Source organism: Bombus affinis, unplaced genomic scaffold, assembly GCF_024516045.1.
Source record: "Bombus affinis isolate iyBomAffi1 unplaced genomic scaffold, iyBomAffi1.2 ctg00000080.1, whole genome shotgun sequence".
Taxonomy (NCBI): Eukaryota; Metazoa; Arthropoda; class Insecta; order Hymenoptera; family Apidae; genus Bombus; species Bombus affinis.
The window spans coordinates 639595-665876 of NW_026108828.1; the positions used below are offsets into that span (position 1 = coordinate 639595).

The 26282-nt window shown below is 33.8% G+C and overlaps 2 long non-coding RNA genes across 3 annotated transcripts; both read left to right on the plus strand.

The window, feature by feature from the left end:
- The first annotated feature begins 20107 nt into the window (after positions 1–20107).
- On the plus strand, positions 20108–21098 carry LOC126927259 (uncharacterized). 2 transcript variants are annotated; one of them, XR_007715332.1, is made up of 3 exons: positions 20108–20297; positions 20785–20916; positions 20999–21098. It is a non-coding gene; the product is annotated as an uncharacterized LOC126927259 (long non-coding RNA). The 2 variants fall into 2 exon arrangements; XR_007715331.1 differs by lacking the exon at positions 20108–20297 and having other exon boundaries at positions 20687–20916.
- Positions 21099–21128: 30 nt separating this feature from the next.
- Positions 21129–23743, plus strand: LOC126927270 (uncharacterized). The gene is made up of 3 exons (XR_007715342.1): positions 21129–21207; positions 21286–21596; positions 23713–23743. It is a non-coding gene; the product is annotated as an uncharacterized LOC126927270 (long non-coding RNA).
- Positions 23744–26282: the final 2539 nt, after the last annotated feature.

Sequence of the window (26282 nt, forward strand, 5' to 3'; positions counted from 1 at the left end):
TCGCAAGATTATGCATAAATGGACTGCAAAATTTCATAACAGTTAAACGTAAAACGGACAATAGCCTACGTTTTGTAAAATGGTTTATCGAAATTAGGAGATAAAGAATTTCAGATAAGTAAGAGTGTAAAAAAGAAGAGAAAGATGGTTTTAATATTAATTTTAAAAATATTAAAAGGGACATTTCTGATTTTCTTATCCGTTGATAAATTGTTGTTTGAATAATTGCTTCTTGGAATAAAAAATATTTCTTTCCATTTTATTTGCGTTTTACACAACGAGATGAATGGCAACGAACGAGATGCAAAATGAGAGATGCTTAGCATCGAGGCATTACGCGTGGGCGATAGATTAGTATGACTCTTCAGAAAGAAATTACATTACGCTTAACGACGATCGTTATTCTTTCCTGGAATGGTTTTATTTCCTCTTAACAAGGCGATGTCGTCTCACGTTTTCTACGAAAAACAAAAAATTCCATTCTTTGCCTTAGTTTTCATTATATGCTATCGCACGATAAATCATATCCCTTTGTTCACGGATGTGGAAATTTAATTAAAACCGATTTCTAGAAACGAATATGTGTTTTCCATTGGAACAAAACCCTATATCCCGTTAGAACCTTCCAGGAATTCAAGAACTTTGTAATTTTCCGTTTGACGATGTCGGATCTACATTCAACCTAAGCTCTCTCGATTTCTACGAAAATGATAACACGCAGATTTCCAGGATGCTGTTGAAAGAACAGAATGCACGAGTATAAACTGAATGCTTTCATTTAGGCAGTGTAATTACGTTAATTGGTTACAGCTGTAAACGCGCTGGTATAAACTATATAGTTTAAGCGATTTAGTAGATACCTGATCTCGCGTTTCCCTGTTTCCAGCGAAATTTTAGTATTATAAACGGAATGCGGATGTTTGTGCGTTTGAGAGAAATGTGGGTGTGTATAAACGTCCAGGTTGTACACTCTTGTTCACGAGTATCGAAAAATATGCCGATCGTTAAAATTGTTCGCTTCCTGCAAAATAATCAAAATAATTGGAAACCAATCGGAGGATACTTAAAAATTAAAGTAAAATAAAAAGAAAATTAAGGTATAATTAGTAAAAGAATATTGTACAGAGATCGTACGAAGGAATTTAAATAAAAGTTGTGTACAATTTTCTAATGTTATGTGTCCACGAGAAAATTCCCATTCTATTGGGTTTTCCCAAAAATTTCTTTCGTTTTATAAGGAAGTGACAGATGCACATCATTTTTTGTTTTACATTATGATCCATTTTGTTCTATTAGTAGAAAACGGATCATACAAAATTCAATAAAATAATGTAAAAGAAAAAATGTTGTGCATCTATTATTTTCTTATAAAACAGACAGAGACTTTTGGAACAACCTAATATGTTTCTCATTGACATCCTTGGGAATTAAGTAGAGGATAATGGAAAAATGGAAATCGATAAAAAGTATTTATTATTAAATCGAGAGTTTTAATGAATTTTTTTTTTTAGAAAAGTTTGTTACTTTATACAATTTATTGGTAGTGTATTGCTATAACAATTTTTCTAAAATTTACAATTTAAATTACATTGGTTCGTTGAACGATCGAGTAATAACTTAGCAGTGTTTTAAATCTCATTCTCGTAGATTTGATTGTATTTGTAATTATTATAATTATGAGCATCGTATTCTTAAGAACATCCCCTTTTTATATTATCAATTGTTCTTTGATTTATCGACATCATTAGAACGAGAACATCATTATTATTTTCTTATTTCTGAGCTTCGTATTATCGATATCGTCGTAATTTTATTGATTTATTAATCAATATTCATCGTAATATTATTATGAAACACATAAGGAATGAAACTCCATGTACACATTTATAAAATGAAAACAGCATTTTCATTGGTAATGCGATAAATCTTATGTATCGTGTTGTTGTGTAATATTACAGTGTATGTTACAATGTACGTATAAACGCGTTAATAGAACCAATTATTCTCATCGGCGACTAAAATGATTCACGATCGTGTGTTACTTCGTCTGCAATGTCAGGACGGATACATGATAATTGTTAATGTAATTTGTAATACTAAAGCTAGAAACAGATCGATCCCTCTTATCGTCAGATCGTTCGCAGCACCGGTACCGATATTGCAAAACGATTTCTCGCAGCAAGTGGTGCAAGCGGAGAGTTTTGTTCGTTCACCGACCACTATACATCCGGAGTCGCATTTGTTAGTACACTTTCTCTCCACCGACCAAGTTTGTGGACTAGACGTTGAATCTTCGGTGCTGGTAGTGTAAGAAAATCGCTTTACCTGAAGAGAAAGAAGCAAACGTGAAAGGAATATTTGCAGATTTTAAACTTTCACGATGTTCGTTATATGACATGTCCTAGCGGATCGCAAGAGACACTCGTACGCTAAAATATAGTATTTCTTTTAATTTTGTCCGAGTACGAGCTCATTTTGGGCGGCATTAAACCACGAACTTGATAGTATCGAGCGAAAAGAGAAAAAAGAAGACTGAAAAGAAAAGATGAGAAAGAATTCTACATGTACGTAGAATGATTCTTGATACTAAAATTAAATTAATATTTGCAACAATTCCTTGTTTCACTCTGTATGACATTTCACATTGGAACTTGTAACGAACACGAGTGAGTGTGAACGTAACATATTTTTAGTCAAGGGAATATCAATTTTCCAGAATATCTCGCATCATTTCCAGAGAATACGGTTCGTTCATTGTTAATTCGGTCGGTTAATATCGATTACGGATTTCGTAAAATTTTTGCCGTGTATGTGCAAACTGTACAATTATATCATATCCAATATCATTGTTGATTACCAATAAATAAGAAGAACAAATAAAAAATTGCATTTGCATATTCCCTCTAATGTGTACACCATGTACATATGTTCCTATAAAGCGGATTCAATTTCAATAAAGTACGTAATTATTATGAAACTGAATTGATCGACTATATTGAACATTTCCAAACACTAAAATCGCGTTATGAACGAAATGAAACTGTGGCTCTATCTTGAACAGCTTTCTCTCGCTCTCTTGTTGACGATAACTAATATCGCTTTTAGCTAGCTGTTTGCTATATTCTGTTTGCTTTAAAAGCACGCGATCAAAGCAAAATATCAAACATCTGCTGAAACACGTGCGTGACCTGTGTATAATCAACAAGCGTTTGAATCGCTGTTATCATTTGTCATTACCATACAGGTCCTTTTATCACCAGTGCACTTGTGCCCGAAAGTGGTGAAGTTTCCGGTCAGATTGGCGCATCTCTCTCCATCTTCCATTGTATCACACTGATGACACCATAAATCGTTTGCTCGTTCCGACGCTGCGTGAGTTCGATGTTCCGTAGTTAACAGTTGGCCTGATCATCGGACACAATCAACCGACAAATACGTATTAATTAATAGAAATCGTGATTTATCCTAGATTTCTAAAGATTATTAAAATCGACGTAGGAATCGGACGTAAGACGTTGGGCAAATCGTTGTCTACTTTTTAATGCTTCGCATCTTTCTCTCTTTTATTTCTTAGAAATTACTTCCTTCTACTTCTTCCTTTCTTTCATTTTTCAAACAAATGTGTCGTGCTTTCATTAACGTCAGATTTTTGTACATTTTTGTAAAAATAAATAGATATTAGTCTTGACATTTACAGACACATCGGCGATATGCGTAAGATGAAATTTCGTCGCGTTCGTTGACAAGATTGCTAGGAAGATTGCGGAAAGGGATATCATCGAGGAAATCGTCTAATAAGGTGAAACATCGGTTTAGGTTTCTTATTTAGAACGGAATTCTTCGGATGTTTAGCTTTTCCGTCGAATAGCGTCTCTAACGATATTTCGCCAAATTTTCCTGCTGTTCTTGCGATACGTCCGACGGTAAGACTTGGCAAGCAAAATATCGTAAACGTATCCGGAAATTACGAAAAATTTATTTCGATTTATTTCAATTAAACGTATTCCGAGAGCAGCAAACGTATTCCTTATCCATTGGCAGGTAATCAACGAAATCATACACGGGTACTTAAAAATACCTACAGTTATGAAAGATATTTCCAAGTTCGGAAAAACGCTTCCACGCAAGTTTGATCAATCGTACCAATCCTCTAGAGTTTCAGCTTCTTAACAGATTCGATCATCTCCGAAGACTAAACAGACGGTATACGACTACGTTTGCATCTACACGACAATTGGATCTACGCAAGACTGCAGATTCGATATCCACGAAATATTCTATGTATATTTCATGAAGTTAAAAATTATACTGTTTTATTTCACATCTGGTTCCAATAGAATAAGATGGATTAAACGTAATTCAATAAAATAATTTAAAACAAAAAATGTTGTGCGTCTATTATTTCCTTATAAGATAAAAGACACTTTTGGGACGGTCTAATGTTAAAAATTCTCTGTGAAAGTTGATTGTAATATTCTTCTTATCTAAAGAAAAAGAGAAAATAGAAATAGATGTATTCAGTATGAATTATTTATTTTATACATAGGAAACATAGGCAAGACGGTAAATGAAAAAGGTAGCCTCGAAATGAGAATTCATCGCGAAGCTTATCACGGAAGAAAAGTCAATTAAATGCACCGTGTACGATGATCGTTGTTTACACGATTCGTAACACAAATGGCTAACACCTACGAGTGAAGGCTTCAACAGGTGCACTTTCCTCTATATGCAGTTTATATGTAGAGAAAGATCTTCGCTATAAATAGACGAAACATCGTTCCTTCAGACATCTAGTGAAAACTCCCTCAACGAAACACGCTCCTAAAACGCAACTTGCTCGTAAAACAAATAGGGCCATGTAACTGAAAGGAACCTCGAGAAAGAAAGAGAAAAATGGGAAGAAACAGAAACTTCCATTTTCCATTACAGAAACGCTCTTTGTTGAAAGAAAAATTCCTCAAATTAAAAATTCTCAAAGACGAAATACCGCCATTGTCTATCCTGGCAAATTATCTTCCGTCTTAACCAGTTACCTACTCTTGACGAGTATACTCGTCACGCGTAAAAAGCAGTTTTTGCTGTTTAAACTGCAATTTCAGCGAAAACTAAAATATATTCGTAAATTTGAAGACGTTTCGACCATTTGGAAGCCAGGACCAGGTAAAACGAACAAATGAAGAGATATAAATAATTATTATGAAAAAACTATAATACAGCGTGAACAAAGTAGTTGTTCTGTCCTTTCTAACGCATTTTAGTCGCATTAGTCGCAACGGCTAACTGGTCAATACATTGTCGAGTCGATCAACTTTGGTATTCCGATCGTATCGACGTGAAAATCGGCGTGACGAATAAGGCGCAAGAATCGTTTTCTTCTCTCGCAAATACCGAAGATGGACAACGCGTATCGGCGAATTTTTAATTTCAGAAAAATGTAATTTGATTCGTGGCGAAACGTGTGAGAAACGCGTCGAATTAAAGAGGCGAAGGTTTAAGCAGCCCGACAAAGCGAGTGAAATGCGAGGCTTACCATTGATGCTTACGACCATGGAGATAGACACGACGATCAGGAAGTACGTGACAGGGTACATGTATCGGCCATGTTGATAACGTCTAGCGCGTCACATTCGAAAATAAATTCGGCTGATGTCATTGGCGCATTGATCGCATGCTGGTGTATGGCGGCGAGCGCGTTGCGACGCAAAACGAGCGGATTTGGGTACAATAGGCAGCCATATTGAGAATAGCCGGAGTCTGCGCTGGATGGGTACAGCTGCTCCAGAAACCTTGAAGCCCAAGGAAAATCAATATCCATGGCAGCCGGAAGGTCCTGTTCGTTCAGCGGGAACGTTTGACGTCAAAGTTTCTGCGCATTCGCATCACACCCAGAAAAAAGAAAATTCACTGTCACTGAATCAATGATTTGTCGACACCGCAACTAAAATTCAACTTACAATGCCTCGAAAGCTAAAATAGTCCGACACTCGCCGTAAAAATATCTTTCGTTTCGTACGTTCATTCGAACGAAATAACTCGTCTGCAACTGTGGACCGAACCATTTGAATTTTGCTCGACGAGTTAGAGGAAATCTTCGAAATGTGTTATTTAAATCTTCGTTACAGGTCCAGCTAGAAAAGTTGTAAAAAGCTACCTTTACTTTCTTCTTCGCTATTCCGACTAATTGTACTTCTTTCAACATTTCTTTACACGTCACCTATTGTTAATCTTTCCAATTCTTCTAACTCGTAAAAAAAAAAAAAAAAAAAAAAAAGAAAAAAGGAAAGAAACAAATTGTTTGACTCAATTTTTGAAAAGTTATTCTGTTTTAAAGAACGCACCAACGCCTCCTATAGCCCGTTACACGAGACTTCGGGATTTTGTTCGTTTTGTAACGAAACACGACTATCCAGATCACATTGGTAGAATTTGAAATCATCCTGAAAGTGCAAATGTAAAAGGCAGAAAATAGTTGTGGCGAATATTTGGAGGGAAAAATAGTACATAGTATAGATAGGTATTTTGAGCGTACAATAAATATCAAAAATTATTCCATTGAATATCAAGACGTATCGGTACAACAGATAATTGACTGTTTAATTAATTTCGTGAAATTAATTTCCTCCACGAGATACACCATAAAGAGCTATCTTCAACATGTTATAGACGCGAAATACTGTCCCATTGAACATTGAGATGCATCGATGTGATGGATAATTGACTGTTTAATCACTTTTGGAATCTCTGCGAAATATACACTCGCACTAAATATCTTGTTACTTAAAATACAATATAATATGTAATATGCGATATGTAATATAATATGTAACATACACGTACACACGCGATATATTTATAAAGAAGCACGTATCAGAGTTGGAATAATTTCGTGAGCAACAGTAGACGGTAAATGTAATTTGCAAACGACCTCTTTATCAAATATCGATAAACGCGATCGATATGGAAGGGATCAGTCCTTATGCTGGCCAAATATTCCGTCATCATTCAAACATCCATCGAAACTAATCCCAGTACATACCATTCGAATAATCGAGTAACTTCGTTATCGCGTATGATACAGTGCAATTACTTGATTGCAATGATATCTCAACGATTATTAACAGATACCAAGATGTCTCGACAGTTGCAAAAATCTTTTATAAATAAATTACACGTGGCTCGCGAAGCTGTTTCAACGTTGCTGGAAACTTTTTGCGTATATGATATACGAAGCATTTCGAAATGATCATTGCAGCACTGTAGCGAGACACGCCTAACTTGATCGTATCGGTGAAATTTCAAACGGATTTGGAAGTGTGCATAGAAGTTATATTTACCAGGGACACGTACTTTCCAAAAATCATCAAACTATTCGAACAGTCAATTATTATTTAGTATGTTAATAAGCCACGATGTACAATACCCTTAAAAAGTTAGAAAGAATAAATTTTCGGAAAATGGAACAATTTGACTTTCAAATGGCTTGTATGTGATGTAATCATCTGTTTGATGAACTTTTAATTGCTATCGTAGATAGGATCGTAAAATACTACGAATGTTACAGACATTGTCGTGATTTTCCTATAAAGTAACACACGGCGCGTAGTCCGTTTGATGTTCGATTTGCTTGGCTCTTGTAATCCAATTTCAATAAAATTGTACAAAATGCACGTGATACGAAAGAAAATATAAAATATACAAAATACTCTTTACTTCTCTTTTTTTTTTCAATCATATTCTCAAAAATATGAATTTGCATCAAAATCTACAGTCCAATTAGAATATTAGAAAGAATATTCAGACAGACGATGTATATAAAGGAGATACAAATTACGACGATGAGAGAACTCGCAAGATATTTGTATCTGTGAAATTGCAACTGTTGCGTCGATAAATATCTACGCCGATTAAATGTTTGATACACTTCGGATTCTCATCGGAAAACCAGTAATAACATATTTCTATTTCGTAATATATTTCTGATGTACAGAGGATGCTCTCAAAAAAATATACACCCACTTTAATTAAATGGTATCGTGAAATTGCTGCATCGTATTATTACAATTTTTATACAAATCTTCCTTTCCTTCAATTTTGTGTACATTTCGGATGTATTCCTTTCTTTTAATCCTATTAATGGATCGATAGATTTAATTTTATAAAATTGATTTTTTGAATATTTATACATTCCATATCTTTTTAAGCACCACGTCACACGATTCTTTCGGTAGAAATAACTGCGTAAATTTAATAACTGCGTAAAATTACATTTTCTCTGTACCTGGGAGCTTTTGCGCGGTGAATTTTATACGATCGAAGCCCCTTTTTCGAATGGCATGGGTGCTTCGGCATGGGAAAGTGCCTCTCCATTATCGTTTTAGCTGGCTGTTTCCATTTGTATAAAATCGTCGTTATTATCGTCTTTATCACAACGAAACCATCCCATTACATTAGTGTATTTAAGGTTTCCCCACAGTTACCCCATCATTCGAGCAATCCACGTGCTTTACATAATTCTCAATATCACGTTTCCATTTTCTAACATCTGTGACTGTAGCTTTTCCAACATGACGTACTCTTGATGAATTCTATCGCCGATTCTTACACCACCTCCCACCTTTTTAATTAAATTCTATTTTCTTTCTGTACGACTGGAACGTTGTTAGTTTCATACCAAATTCTTATTTATCGGAATTCTATTCTATCGAACAGAGAAAAGAATGTGTAGATTTTTTAAAAAGAAACTTATCCGTCACTGAGAAATGTTAGGTTCGACTGATAAAACGTACAGACACCAGAGTATTCGTGGGAGCAGTCGAACATCAACGATCTCGGCATATTCCACCTCAAACGCGATTCCGTAAAATTCAAACTAATCGTCCAGCGAGCTGTTCCATGTTTTCCAAACTGAACAGATCGTGAGCATCGGCCAGCGATATGGGAAATGAAGATAATTTCCAATTGTTCGTAACATCTGACGATCATTCGACTTAAAACATAGTTCTCGCGGTCGCGGCAAACAAGTTACGCAGGCAATTTGTCAGCTGTCGAACGAGAGAGCTGGCTGGTTGTACTGCGTTGAAGCAGAGCGATGCGAAGAACGGGAGAGACGCGAAAGGGAAGCGTTCACCGAGAATACGTCCGTTTCGTCTTTCTCGTTAGACGGTGGAAATGAATTGGCGATTTCACCATGAATACTACAAAGGAAGTTAACGCTGTAACTGGCGCGAGTTTCGCGTGAAACGTAGCCTTTGACGAGGTGAAAGCCGGTTTGTTTGCGCGTCTCGCCGAACAAATCCGATAACCAAAATTGTCTGACGAAATTGTTTTACACGAGCCGTGTTCTCGGTAACGCTAGCGGCTATTTAATCAAAATTGTCGGCCGCGTTTCTCGTTGGCCGTTCGATCGACCAACGTGTAATTAAAATGATACTCTTAATAGATCCTCATGGACAAAGATAGCGAGGCTGGCAGTTGGCGAAGCGAGCTAAGCAAATAGCGAATTATATCGCGTGTTATAACGGGATCGTGGAAGTTTGCGCATATTTTTACACTGATAAATTAACCCTGCTGCTGATCCTCTTGTCGTAAGACAACATAGGAAAATATATAAGTAAATAGTATCGCGAATAATTACGAATAATTGCATTCATTTTCGTTAAAGGTAAATTATATTGTATTTACGTGCCAAGGATAGAACTGAAATTGCCGCTAATATTGATTTATTCTTGTTAAATTTCAATGTCAGAATAAAAAAGTTTAGTAGTTAGCGGTTGCGACCTCTTTGAAAAGCGTGTACCTAAAAGTGTGTCGCGAACAGTAAGCGATGGCGCGTATACTCGTCGAACACGGAGTACGGGTGGCTGTTATAATATAGAATTAAGTTGTTACGAAACGACTGTTTTATTTTTCAATTTAGTACTGACGGGGCTCGTCGTAACGTAAAATACTGCCATCTCTTCGTGACGAGTATACTCGTGGAAAACAGCCAATTGGTTAAACCAGGACCAGATCACGATACCGTTTAAAGATGAAATTTGTAGAATGGTTAGAGTTAGAGAATATCGGAACTTTGTATTATTATAACGTTTACCATCGCTGCGCTCTCGATATTAACCCTTAACTGCTGCTCTGGGACTCCCAGACGATATAAACATCCGCGTAACTTCGCTCTCGAGCAACGCGTGATGTCAAGTAATTTTCAATTAAGTCGCCCCTTATGACTATAACTTATAACTTCTGATCTTTGTTCCGTATAGGAGTAATTGAGAACGTACAACTTTCCTTTCGCTTTGTTTCGTCTTGTCCATTATGGATGAAAATGCGATTATAGTTACGAAACGAATCATTCTTCGTTGATCGCGATACAATGGAAATGTTTACAGCGAACGTTCCCGAGTGCTTCGAATAAAGAAAGAACGATGCAATACGATACTCTTTGACTTATAAATAACTTTCCTTTGAGACCAATCGGTGGATCAATTTTCTGGCTCCGCAGACGCAATGTTACACGTAATCCTAGGAATCGTGAAGTTTTCAGTCTTTTCTAATATTATTTTTCAACTTGAAATTCAATCTATTGGACGTAGGAATATTTTTACTGTAAACTATTAGAAAAATGTCCATCGTATAATCGACGAGCATCGCGAGAGTAATATCCAGGCTTTAAATTCTAAAGGCTCGTTACCGTACAACTGTAGTAGGCAACGTCGTTGCTCTAAACACGTACGTAATTTTGTTCACATTGTATAACCGATAACTATTTTCTTTTTATTATTTCTTTTTATTCGAATGTCCTTCAGCTTTCGCTTTACCACCGTACATCATCCCTACGTCATGCACCGATACTATTTTTCTTTTACACTGTGACACTTACTTCTCTGCTTGACCATGAGATCCTGATCATCATGCAAATGGTCTAAGACTGTTGTCGTAATACTCTACGGAATAACTAAAATTGTTGTATCGTTCTAACACGTTATAGACTTTATTAAAGAGGAACGTTTACTCGATAGAAGACTCAGATTCATGAAATAAGACACCGGTTTTCCCTGACGCCACTTTACGATATAAATAATTAAACTTTTTCTCCCTCGTATATGGAAAGCTTAAAATACTTTTCCTGTATTATCTATGCCAAATCTCCTGTCAATTTCGTTACTAAAATAAATGTTACAGTTATCAGCAATAATCGCTTGCACTCGACTATACGTTTCTTTAATTAAAAATTTATCAAAGCGAAGTCTTCGATTCTTTAAATTCTGCAAAATTTGATGAAACGCGCAATGACTCGAAACTTCCGACGAGTAATGTACGCGAAAGACTCTGTATACTCGTTAGGTCGTTCCTCAAACGAGAAACAGATCGAACTGTTCGCGTTCGAGTCAAACGTAAAGGGAAAAGATTAAATTTCCTAACTTTTCGTCGATAGGATCTTCATCGACGTTTATGACAGTTGACTTCTCTTAATTAGCGAAGCTTCAAGCTTTCGATATTTCCAAGTTTCAATAATTCTCATTCTCCGTTCGCCTTTCAATGACCGTTATTAGCGTGAGCGTGTGTCAATAATCAAAGCGAACGATGCTCTTTTGAACCTTCCTTTCCTCTTCCATTCGTCTTCCTTTTCAGAACGGAATAATGGCTAGATCTACTTTACTCGTTGCGCTGATTTAACGAGTGCGTGTTTATTCTCTCTTTATTCTTCGTCTGCTTCTGCCCTCGCATCTGTTGAACATCGATTCGATTGCTGAACTCGACTGTGTGATTCTCCTATCAGGAACGACATTTGCGTCGGAATATACATGTTACGGTCGTTCTTTAAAATTCTTCTAAATTAAAAGTTCCTTAAAACTCTCCTAGCTGCAAAGTTCTTCTCCTGAAAGAGTCGCGGTAAACGTGGATATCTGACGTTACGCGTTCGTTAACGAGCTTCTCTTATGTCAAATATTACAAAGCAACGATTTACCCAAAATATAGAAATATCTTCCGAAATAGCGGACTCATCGTTAGATTATTAGATCGCGGATGTTCGTGCATTTGTGGGAATTTTAAAAATGCAAAAGTCCATGAAACGTTTAGGAAACGTAGAGGATGAAATAAATCTTATCTATATATATCTTGAATATGTTTGTGTATGAATATCTTATGATTTGTGTGTATGAATATCTATATCTTTGTGTATGAATATGAATATCTTTGTGTATTTGCTACGATATAATTATTAAAAAGAAGAAGAAACTTTCAATCATGAGAAAGATGGAATATAATGAAATATATTCAGACATTGAATAAAAATTTTTATTTTCATTTCGGAAGATGGAACGAACACGAAATATGCAGCAAATTTTGCGAATGTTTCAAAATGAAGGAACTGCGCAAATATAAATATTTGCAAGTTAATTGCACTTAATATGGAACACCTGACTTTAAAAGCTTCCCAAAAACAGAAACATGCTTTTCTTTTCAATTGCCTTCGAGAAATTAATAAGTCCTTTCTGTGTCGCTTTATAAATTCTTTTAACATCGATATTACGTTTTTTCCTAATATTAAATTCTAACAATTTCTTACAATTTTTCAGCTGAAAGTTGTATTAAAATAATTTTGGCAACTGCTGAAAATTGTTGAAATTGTTGCACCAAGAGCGTAATTTCTGGGAAAAAAGGGTCGATGAGAACTCAAATCCTTCCGGGACTGTTTTACTCGCTCTATTAAACAAACATGTTTAATGATAAATCATGCAAAAAGTAATATTTTTTACGTTCATTATTTAACACGACTCTCAGAAAAATTTTATAGGCTGTCAAACGTAACAATCAACTGCATTCGATCAACGCATGCTTTCATTTTTAAGGAAATGTTTCATTTATTATTTGCGTTATTACTTTAATAAACGTTTGCTATACCGTTAACGTTCATATCTATAAACCAACGTTTACTTACAGCTTTACCCTTACATAACGTCAATCTTCGAAAGAATTACGGATTTTTATTATACAATATATTAATCTTAGTTATTATAACGTTAAGTTATTAGCAAAATTACAAGATTGAAGTTACCAGAAGAAAAAAAGCGAGGTGTTCGTTTCCTCTTTTACAAATATAGAAGAGGAAGGTTGCTTAAGAATGATTAAAACGTAAAATGAAATTCTAATTAAATAAACGCCGTATTACCATTTTTCTACTATAGTTTCGAGTAAATTCCGCGCACTAATCGTATTTCTCTACGGCACAATAATAACATTCTGTTAATCAGCCTTTGAAATGTCACCGCAAATGTTCCATGTGCAACGTGACGTGTATTCCGTGATAATTTTCTTAAACTATATGAAGTTAACGTTTATAACATTCTATAAAGTAATAAGCAAACTAAATGAATAGCCTTCATCACGCTGTATATCCTGTTTGCATATTTAATATTAATATCAAAGCTTCCATGCAAAAAGATGTTGTATTTTGCAAGCGTATTTTATTACCGAGTGCATAATAATTCATTAACAATCCCCACGATTTATCGTCACAGTACGAAAGTACGTTCAATAATTTACATTCTGTTTTTACACAGTCTGTTGTAGCTATACTTTGTTTTCACGTATTTCAAGTAAACATATCATCGATAAATACACCAGTACAAACGCTATTATATCGATGCAAACGTTAAAACATTTTCATCATGGTGAAATGTATTTGGTACATCAATTTTAGCGAATTCAATTAATGTATGACGAATGTTAAGCATTTACTTTGATTCGTTGAGTTTTAAGAATGAAATTAATTAAAATTTCCTTCAATCAAGGTAGATGTAATTTTAACAGAAAATTCCATTAAATTTCTATAAGTATTTCTAATGGTTACTCTTATGCCTATAGATAAAAATTAAAAAGCAAACTATCCTATAAAAATTAACAGATAAGATTATTTTTTCCTGTTAATTTCTATGCCATAATTGCCTCTTCGATTCCCCATTTCTCTACGATTTATTCGTCTCGTACACAATTTTAACGTAATATTTGTAACAACAGACAGAGATACTTAGTTAGATTTAACACGATTCTTTTTTTCGCTTTTGTTAAAAAATTATTCGCAGACCGCAGCTCCTCCTTCGATAAATTTTAATTCTCATTACGTGTACGTACATAAAACGTAGCGAGTACGAAACAATCACAGAATAACGTGATCTTCGATGAGATGCGATGTTTTAATAAGTTCTGATAATAGATGCATCATTAAATATGTAATTGGAAATGGTTGTTAATCGCGAGCATTAAATAATAATGTAATTTGAAAATAAATTAAATTCGATATATTTATACCGAATATATTAAAGACGTTTTAACATCGACATATTCAACATTTACTACTATTTTCCAGGCACAATATCTTCTTGTCGTTACGTATTTGAAACCTCCATAATATCTGAACTTATTTTAGCGGACACAGCAGTATGTAATAGTTACATTAATGAATAAAAAAAAAAAAAAAAACAACAACAAATCGCGAGTATCTTCGTTAACTTACAAGATACGTATTATTAAATATCCAAAGAACAATTCTAAACAATTTTGCAGAAATAACATTCCAAACAAATATAATACTTATTAATTGATATATTAAATTCGTCGGATGCAATTTTTTAATCGCACATGAAACAAACGTATATTTCTCATTTCGTTGAATTGTTTTCTACATTTAAATTATTCCTGGATAGATGAGAATTATACGAAACTCACGAAATAAGGAAATAAGCAAAATAAAAAGAAAAAAAGAAGAAAAAAGAGAAGAAACTGGTAGATTTCACTTATCGTTAAACTTATATTCTTAAACCAAGTTAAACTTAGTTCGCCATCTTCGTGATATTACGCAATTCAACAAACTGTCAGATGCAAATACAACGTTAACATAGAATTGTAACGATAAAAGTTATATTCGAAGTTATGGTAATCTCTTCTGCTATGACTCATCATTGTGCAACTGTAACTTATACCATTAACAAATCTGTATTTTCAGCCACGTTTCTAACTATAATCGTACATTCCATGTACATAAGTAATGTCCACATTGAGGAACGTATAACGCTTAGTTAATAAATTCGAAACCACATCGTTCGCGTGTAGTCCACGCGAACTATATTTGAATTGTGTTAAAATGGCAATTTGTAAATTTTATACGTCATATCGAAGGGATTAAGGATATTGAAGGAGAATACATAAATATTCGAGTCGCGTACATAAGTCTTAATATTATAATAATAAATAATAAGTCATAAATAAGTCATAAATAAATCATAAATTTTCATAATCTTAGTACGTTATTGATCTACGATATAGTAAAAGTTCTATACAATAAGTAATAAGCTTTATACAATAGCTCGTGGTTGATAACTCCGCGTTAAATACAATTTATGGCAACAAAATTTTATCCTATTCTAACAGTTCGTGGAAATAAAAATCGACGGACTTATGCAACTTCCAGTTGGCGAACAAATTAACGCAAGTTTCCAACGAATGAAACGCGAATAATGGGCCAAGGAATTTCCGACGATATGAAGAATTAGGTAACGTTGTCGGAGAAGAGTGCGCGAATGTAATACAATACCTTGGAAAAGTAAAACGTTTCTTTTAATAATGTAAATGGGCTGAAAAATATTGCGGCAGAAGCGAGCAATTACTGATTCTACGTGAAAAACCGAGTGGAAAATGTGGAATAAAATTTGTAAAAATTTCAGTACACCGGTTAAATCCTCAATTTCGATCCTCGGATGAAAAAAAATTAATTGTAATAAATCATACCAGGTGTTTTTCCTATCTTTCTTATTTTTCACGTAGAATCACACTCTGTGTTTCTATTCGATCTATTGGCCAAAATCTATAAAATTCACGTGGCGATCAACGTATCGATGCATTCTGTCAATTAATAAAAGAAGATATAGCTTAACGTAGAATAATCTTTTTTATTGCGATAGTGATGGAAATTTCATTATCGAGATTAATCGTTACCTTGTTGAAAGTCTGATCGGCGCTATAGCGAAAGAGTAGTTAGGCGAGCGGAATCACGGCGTGGAATGGAAAAGCGTGAGAAAGTAGTCTCATAATGTAATTAATGATCGAGGAATCGAAATTCTGTCGTATTTTACAGCGAGGATAAGAACTACTCAAGCGACAATCGAATGTCACTTAAGCGCTCTGGAGATGGAATCAATTAGTACTTGAGTGGCGTTAATTCTTGCGCGAAGATCAATTCTCGCAAACTATTCGAAAAATAAGGATTAAAAGGTTTTTACATAGGGAAGCGTAGGATTGAAGCTTAGGATTTAATTTTGACGCGAATAAATGAAAGTTTAAGAATCGAGATTTAATTGAAATAAAAGTAGGATCGTTAAATTAAAAAACGTGAATAATTCTCAATTTTTGTCGCATATGAAGTATAGACACAAGTCCTTCAAATAATAAAATATTTAACCAACGTTAAATATTTAACTATAACGTGAAAGTAATATAAATGTAAATGAATATCGAACATTCTGAATTATAACACCAATTAATCGCATGCTAATTAATATTTACGAATCATAAGCGAAACACGATGGAAAATCGAAATTCGATATATATATTTCGAACCGTAAAAATAAGATCAGTAGAATGAACATGAGTTGGTGTACACTAGTTTTTTATTAAATGAAAAATAATAGATACGAATAGTAATAATAATAGAATATTTCTTAATTAACTTTTTCATTAATAGATATTATGTTTACATATATACAAATAAATATAATTTTCTACAAATAATATATATGTTATCAATTTAGGATATGAGTATAAAATTTCTCACCATGTCACAAATTTTCCCGAACGTTATTTTTCGCATTTGAACTTGCAGTTGGATACTACGACTATATTTCTTGTATTTGTTTACAAGTTTAATAAAACTATTTTACGCTATGGCTTCGCTTGTTACTTACGGCTTCTTCAAACCAAGCGATTAAGAGATGGAATAAAGCTGAAATTACGTGATATAATATGCGCGTATACTTCGTGTGCCTGACATTACGAGCATCACACTACTTACAAAGGAGATTTTACCTTGTATAAATCATACTTTTACTTTAGCAGCATGATAAATTTTATCCGATTACTTGAAAGCTGTTTGTATTCCGAGTTATTAAGCATCGTTATAACAACGAATGGTGTTGATAATTCTCTAATTTATTTAAATTTCCAAATTAACATAAAGTGTTACGTAATTATTTTATAAATGTCTTAAAACGTTATGAATATTAGTTTATATGAAATCTTCCCTTAGAGAACGTGGGCGGATGAATATTAAACTTTGATGGAACGCATCTAACGATGAAATATTACATATCTATGAAATTCATCTAAATGATTAAATATCAGATATCTATGGTATTCATCAAACGATTAAATATCAAATAATATAAAAAAAATATAAAATAACAGTTAGCAACATTTCGATATTATGGATTAATTGAATTAACTTTTAAATCGAAACACAAACGTGTTAACTACAACCTGCGGATTAAAGCGATTACAACTTTTTCCTTTTTTTTTACTTTTTTTTTTTGATAGGAAAACTTCAACCAATACTTTTGTGTAAGCCTGTGAGGTAAGCCTCGACTTCTAAACTAACTTCGTAAGCTATAGAACTAAAAGAGCATAATCGTAATGTGATACGAATAGTCGGAAGAAATTTAACATTTATTTAAAAACTATATATATTTATTTAAAAACCGCTATATTACAAAGTCTTTAACTATATTTTTATGAATCTGTATAATTTGTTAGAATTTTAAAAGGATACATATATATATGCAAGCTCCCTAGATTTCATGTAGGATAGGGATTCTTTTTGTTTCGCGGGTAGCACGACAGGCTGTGTTTCACGGACAGACCGATCTTCCCTTGTTTTACGGACGACCATTTTAAGAAGCACGTTTTTCCCGAACGGACGGACAGACAGTTACATCAGAGACAAACAAGGTTACGGAATAGTTATTTAAGATTTTAAAGACTGAAGAAGAAAGATCGGTAGCTCAGGACGTTGAAAATCGATTCTCAATTTTCAGGTAAACATTGTACTAAAGACTTGTTATTTCCCGTTTATATAATTATTGTTATTTATTGTTATAAACGCATATTAATTGTCGTTTATTTTTGTATTTTATTATTTACTTTATAATAAAAACTCGATTTTCAGACTACAGAATCGATCCCTGAATTATCACCAAATTACGATCTTACAAATCGATTTTCACTACGCCATGCCGTTAGAAGTGAAGCTACGTATCGCCATGAACGAGAACGCAAGGGGGAGAAAATAGAATGCATAAGAATCCATAAGAAAACCAGAAGATGAAGTATGTGATGTCTTTCCTCCAGAATATCAAGCAAGAGATCATCGTCCGCGATTATTCAGTTTATCGATAGTGAAGAAAGCCGCAAACAGCTTAACCAAGGTAAGCCATTACAGAAACATTGCATTCACGATGGATGACGCAACGGCAGCGTCATACATCGGTACAAGTTTAAACTTCGTGTTTCGAGATATTTACTTAGAAGAATCGGAGATCATCCCCACAAGGAAAATAAAGACCGAAGTCGAAAAGCCCAATCTTCAAACAGAAACATTATTAGAGATCTTCCAGAAACAAAACATGCATGAGAGAGAAGGCACAGACTTTGTCATAAAACAATTTGATGGAAGGCAAAAAGCCACAGATTGGAGTATGAAATATTCATATTTCACATACGGATCCCTTCCATACTCTAATATGAGTATGAAACCGAATACGAAAAATACGAAATCCAAACTGATGAAAAAAGGATCAAGAATTTGAAGAAATATTTGGGAAAAACAGCATCAGAATGGTACCAAGCAAATCTGCTGAAGGATGAAGAATACAACTGGGAAAATTGGAAGGTGGCAGTTCAAAAAGCTTCTGGCAATAAAGGTTGGTCTGCAGTACGATACACTTATAACTTTAAATACATTTCAGGTTCATTCACTGAATATGCCATAAAAAAGGAATGATTAATATTGGAAGTAAGGAGGAAGACTTCTGAAGAGACAGGGATAAATCTAATTGTTATTGGATTACCCATACACATTCAAGATAAAATGGATAAAGAAACAGTACAATCAACAAATGAGTTAATCGGATTCTTGGGGCAATATCAGACGAAGGGAAAAAAACACAAGGGAGTAACGCAAGATTGGACAGAAAGCCAGAGCCACTGCCCAAGAAACAACCTTGTGTGATTTATGAAGCACTGAATTTCCCAGGTCGATTTCACCCAATAACAACTCACCAAAGAAATACATGCACATACTCATCGATCATTTTTCAAGGGTTGTTTTTATGTCCACATCGAAAACACAACACACAGAAGATATCATAAAACTTATAGACTCGACAGGAGAAACTGATTCCATAAAAATTATCCTTGCAGACCGATACCCAGTAATGACATCCAAAGAAATTCAAGAGTATACGAGGAAAAGGAACATTAAATTAATTTTCACCTCGACAGACTGCCCATCCTCCAATGGACTGAACAAAAGGGTAAATCAAACATTAGTAAACAGGATCAGATGTAATTCAGACAAAAATAAGAGAAACTGGACAAAAATCACAGAAGAAAGCGTAGAAGAAAACAATAACACCAGACACAGTGTAACGGGGTTTGCCCCAAATCATTTACTGAATGGAAAAATGATTGAAATCGTCCCTAAGGAAATAATGGAGAATAAGATAAACCTAAAAAGAGACAGAGAAGAAGCATTCAAAAACTCAACAAGAAATTTCGAAATCAACAAACAAAAATACGATAAAAAAAGAAGAGAACACGAATTTAAAATCGGTGATATGGTCTTCACCCATAACGGAAAAAAAATGAATAGAAATAAGCTGGAAGAAATGAGGAAAGGACCTTTCATAATTCTAAGAAGGATTTCAAACTCCATATATGAAGTGGATAACGGTAATCGGGGATCTGAAGGGAATCTGTTTCACTCCCCATTCGAGGGGCGGTGTAAACTCCCTAGAGTTCCTGTAGGATAGGGATTCTTTTTGTTTTACGGGTTGCACGACAGGCTGTGTTTCACGGACAGACCTTCTTTTATTTTATGGACGACCATTTTAAGAAGCAAATTTTTCGCGAACGGACGGACAGAGAGTTACATTAGAGACAGACAAGGTTACAGAATAGTTATTTAAAATTTTAAAGACTGAAGAAGGAAGATCGGTAGCTCAGGACGTTGAAAATCGATTCTCGATTTTCAGGTAAACATTGTACTAAAGACTTTTTATTTCCCGTTTATATAAGTATTATTTATTGTTATAGACGCATATTAATTGTTGTTTATTTTTGTATTTTATTATTTACTCCATAATAAAAACTCGATTTTCAGACTACAGAATAGATCCCTGAATTATCCCCGGATTACTATCTTACATATATGTACATATTTGTATATATATATATATATATATAGAGAGAGAGAGAGAGAGAGAGAATGTTACAAGGAAGTAATCTAAAACTCCGTAAATTTGTAGTACATGTTTAATGAGAGAAGTATAAAATATCTGATAAGCGTAGATCCAATAATTAATCCTATTTACTTGATATACCGTACTTTTTATTTAACATTTAAATCGAACGTTTAAATCGAACCCTCGATAGAATAGATAGAATAAACGTGTCCAATAAAATAATCTCGTCCATCATCTGATTTGAATCCAACGAATTTTTTTTTATGAATACACATAGAGAGAAATCTACCTATTGTGGACACACGTACAAATCAATAAATAATGCATGTCGTGCAATATCGGCTACAGAAGGAATAAATAGAGAATTATGTATTATCCACAGATGGCAGTTATACAGTGACTACGAAAGGTATTTAAATAATATGAATATAAATACATGATACACGTATTAAACTTGGTATTATTTAATGGTACTTTCATACGATTATAAGGATTTGATTTGAAATATAAAAGCTGATAGGAAAACGGTTCATTGGAAAATATGGACACGCGCAAATATTTTCTCGTGCCCGCAGTATATTAAAACAGAAAGTCAAATATTTGTTATGAATGGCGAAGGATATTTTTCTCTTCTTCTTGACCCAGCAATTGGATTTCATCAATATTATATAACGTTGATTAAAATTTACTTTTCTCTCGAGTGAGTACTATAAGATCACAAAATGACATAGATCTTTTCTTTGCAACTTGCTGAATATAAAACTGCGTCCTTTTACAGGCAACCATGTATATTCCAAGCGTGATGAAGGGATTAGATCATCGTATCGTAAATTATGCTTACTTCCAACCCCAAAGGCAGACTTTCTATGTGCTTGTCTCTTTGCTTCGAGGGCCAGCGAACTCTTCACTCTATATGACAGAAACAGCCTAGAATCCAGGGGGAAATTTGAAAGTCAATCAAGGAAGGAACTGCAAGATGGACAGAGCAAGGTCTCGTAGAAATGTATGTGAGATTCGTTTCTCGCAAATTACGAGATACGGAAACGTTTAAAGTCATCTACAGGCGGAAATCTGTTCAAGACAGTCGCGGTAATATTTCGACGTTATATTTCATACGTTAAGCCAGCTATTATTTAAATATGTTCTTTGAAATTAAGTAAAATCAAAGTAGCTGAAAAAGTACAGCTGATAAAATTACGTTCAAAACGTGAATGAACAATAATTTTTACTTTCGTTACGCTGTTGTTATCTATTATCCATTATTTCTTATGGCAAGAAATGGGAACGTGCTTAATTTACGATAAAAACGAGAAACAATACGTAAAATATTTTTCACGATAAATTATTTTCATATTGTTTGAAATAATTTTACGCTTCCGCGATATAAGTGGCGAATGTAATTGAACAAGAATCATTTTTGATAAATGTAACAGATATATACCGTATATATATGCAAAATATATTGTAACGTGTTAATTCATAAAGTTACGTAAAATTATTGGAAATCTATGTACGTAGGTATGTTTAAATATTTCATTCATGTTTTTATTCCATTGAATTGCAAGTTATATAAAATCATTTCATTAATAGTATAGTTCAATGATATAAGAATTGCGAATTAAGAATATTGTTTATTAGTGATATAAATAATTAAATTAGTAATAATGTATACTTAACACGTTCTTGTATTTTGTTATTAAGGTAGAGTTAAATGGTTAAAGAATTAAAATTATTTTGCTCTTCTTTCAAAATTATTTCAATCTCAATCTCATGTTTTAGAAGGGAAAACTATAATTTTTGTTCTTAAAACATATCATCCCCTAATAGTCTGCGTTCGAATCATGATTATTCTAAAAACCACTATGATTGTGTTATTGAAACAACGTCATCAACTAGTTTCTTAAACTATGTAGATGCTATTGAAACAAACTACGTACATGCATAGTAAGTTTATATGAATATTAAACATAAGAAACTTCGTTTGACTTGATTTGGCTGAAATCAGCTTGTCGAAGTGCATCATAGAAATAAGTCACGTCGATCAAAGTTGTAGCGCAATATCTATTAGACTGTCATTAAAGTCATCGTTGATACATTAATAGATGGTATCATACAGTTAAACGACATGTCATAATATTCTTTCATCTAAACCATAGTAGCAACAGACTGTTTCCTACAGACTAGAGGTATTTCATGGGACGATCATATAAATTCTTAAATACAATAATGTATAATACACATACGTACATACATGAACCAAGTCTGTAAGCATAATCTATAGACTATAATAAATACGTGAAACATTTTGAATTCTGTATTAGATTTGAAGAAATCTCGAATAAATCAAAAGATATTAAATACTACAAAACTGTGAGCATTATTAAGGATTAGGATGTGATTTTTTGAAAGATATAAATATAATTTATGAATAGTTTCAAAGATGAAGGTGAAAGAAATCTGTAACAAGAATTAGTCCCTTAAGGAAACGTTAATTACTTTGTTACTGTAGAAACACTTGTGGATTCTTCGATATAAAACTAACAATTATCTTTTATCTAAAGGATATGTTATAATACAAAGATCCTTAAAATTATTCGATGGAATATCCAATTGATATTAATGCTGATTACCTACTTTTTAACCTATCATTTACAAAGAACAGTTTATTTATCGAAGCTATAAACTCTTTTGCCCGCTTCAGAGCTTCCATCGACGATTTATGACGTACATGGTGCAATAATGCCTAATGCGATTCTCTTTAATATCCCATATTGCATACATTCTCGTACCGATTACACAAATTGTTTGAATTCAAGAAACATGCGATCACTATACCGGTATAAATTTGTTATTTACTTGATCTGAAATATCCTTTCAAGTTTGAAGTGAAATTGAAATTCTTTCAAATAATCTTTGACTTAAAGATGTTATTTATAGCTTCGCGTTTATCGATATTGATTCCCTAAATTTAACTGATTTTACATGTATATTTATTTTACGATTTAAGCATTACATGTTAGTTTAAGTATCATTTACATACCAGCTACTTGAAATCCATTTAATTTCATGTAACAACTAATTACAGAACAAGGTTTAATTTTTACGCTAACTAAGCTCAAAATGTCCATGAAGCATGATTTGTTTCTGGAAAGTCATTTAACTATTTTAACTAACGAAATGTATAACGAAAACTATCGATTTTCAGAACTTTATAATATAATGGAATCGTTTTACATATTTGCGGACAAACAACACAACAGTTTTCGTCTATGAATACGAAACAAAAAATTTAAATAAAAATTATATTAATCCTTTCGGTACGAGTTGTTTTTTAACATCGATGGTACGTATAAAGCAGTAAAGCATGTGCGTGACCTGAATACATTTCCGGTCTTTTTATAACGATTGTGAACAAATAATGTAAAACTATAACTTCAAAACTATAACGTATGTTTCCAGATAAAGAAAATAATCACAGACTTCGCTGGATGCATAAGCATTCATAGACAACATCAATGGAATTTTTTCTGATGAATATGTCCTTCTCCTGTAGGAAAGTATGAGATGACTCGTTTGTTTGTAAGAAATGTTCAAGAGCAGTTATGAAATCATTTACGGATTTCACTACGTTTTACATATTCGAAACTTTCCATCTTTGCATTTCTTTTCTGTCTCCCCTTTCTCGTGAATACTTAAATACATGATTTTTTCAAAACTTCACAAAAATAATCGTAAGAATCTATTCTATTTTTTCTCGTATATTTCCTTGTTTGGAAAAAGGAATAATTTATGACTTGTAATTTGTAAAATTACGCTAATAATATCAGTTTACTTGTACAAGATGGCCACCATACACATATTTGTCACATTAGAAAATATAGACCTAACCAAACAGGAATATTACACATTACAAGTTAACGTACATATATATGTAGTATCTATTTACAAGTATCGCAGATTACCTCTTGAAAAGTAAGAAAACATAAAGACTAAAGTAAAGTTGTAAATCTAAACTACAGTTCAAGTTATACAAGGCATGCAAAGCTTCTCTTGAAACGTTAGGTGCGTACTTCGATATACAATATAAAGAAACATAGCCCGCGAGAAAAGCTATATAGTACATACCATACAGATCCCTCGCCATAACTTTGTCAATATGCGCAACGAAATCGGTAATTTTCGCGCCACCACTCAAACGCCGTTTCCCTCGCTTTGGATAATTGAATTAAATCCAGATCGTCCATGTTTACAGCGAAGCAACATGTAATACCGCCAAAAGTGCTTTCCACCCCCTCACATAACTGACATCGGCCGTCCGTGGATCCAACGGAAGGATTTTGAACGTTGGGGAATGCGTAACGCTGATTGGCTATTGAGCTCGGGGGTCGATCGTATAAAGGGACGCCGGGTCGCAACGAGCCTCACAGTACCGCTTCGACTGTGAACGCGATAGGAATTGGACCGTTTATTTTACAAAGCTCATTTATCTTTTGCAACAATTACATTCGAATGTCTTTTCAAGCGCTAACGACATAATCGACGTTTGGTAAGCGATTAGTAACTGCGAATTCGTAGAATTCGTGGATAATTCTCGAGCTGTTTCGTGCGTACGCGATATTAAGTGGCACGCAAACAGGTGCACCTATTCGCGTAGCGCAAGAAATGTATCACGGAGGTCGTTGCAGGTAATATCCATCGACAGACGGGACAATTCGGGTGCACGATCTATGCCTATGACTGTGCAGTAGGGCATACTCTTCTCGACCACTTGTCTGGCGCCAACCACGACTATTGTCTCGCGAAGGCCAAGCTGTAAATCTTCGTTGCTTATACCGTTTTCTTGGTGAGTGTTAATTTTTTACTTATTCGATGGTATAATAATACCGTTATTACGAGGTAAAAGTTTTGTTAATTTTCATCAAATTCCGTTCGTTTTTCATTACCAATTTTCAATAAATTATCGTTGCTTGTCTGTCGGATTCGTATTATTATAGTATTTTAACTGTCTATGTTTTTAACGTTCCATGGCTAGAAATCCACGAACAGTACACAAATTACCAATTGCTGTTCTTTTATCTACGCGACGTTTAATTTCCGTTAAAATTAAATTACGTTTAAAAAGCTAGTTTAAAAAATGACTCGGTTAACCGGTTAATATCGGATTCTTGCTATAGTTGTTACATGACTTTTTACTATTTTTTGTCTATTGCCAAATAACCTTTCTCATGGTAGGCGGATCGTACACGATTATAACGTGGAGAAAACGTGAAGGGTAATCGTTTTACTAACTCGTTGCCTTAATTGGTTTACCTTAACTATGTTGGCTGTGTCAACCGATGATACGGGTTACGCTTATTTCATTGTTCACGCAACACGGTATAACGGTACATATCTGGAATCTGCATAGATGATTAGGGATGAATGTTATGGAAATTTCCAATCTAAACAACCCAGTCTTCAATGAGTATCGATCGATCGCATTTTAATGTCGTTAATTACGAGCAATTATATTAATGAAACTATCGTAAATCTTGTACAAATAAAAACAAAAAAGGATCAAGAAATTAATATTATTGTTACCATCGTTGCGCGCAAATATTACGTACAGTGGGTATTTTATCGTAAGAAGGAACATATTACTTTGTCCCAAAAGTTTCTTTCCTTTTATAAGGAAATTATTTAATTGTTAGTACATACGCATCTTCTAACGAATGGGAACAACTTCGAGTCACCGTAATCATCATATCGAATGGAGAAAAAAAAAGATCGAAAAAT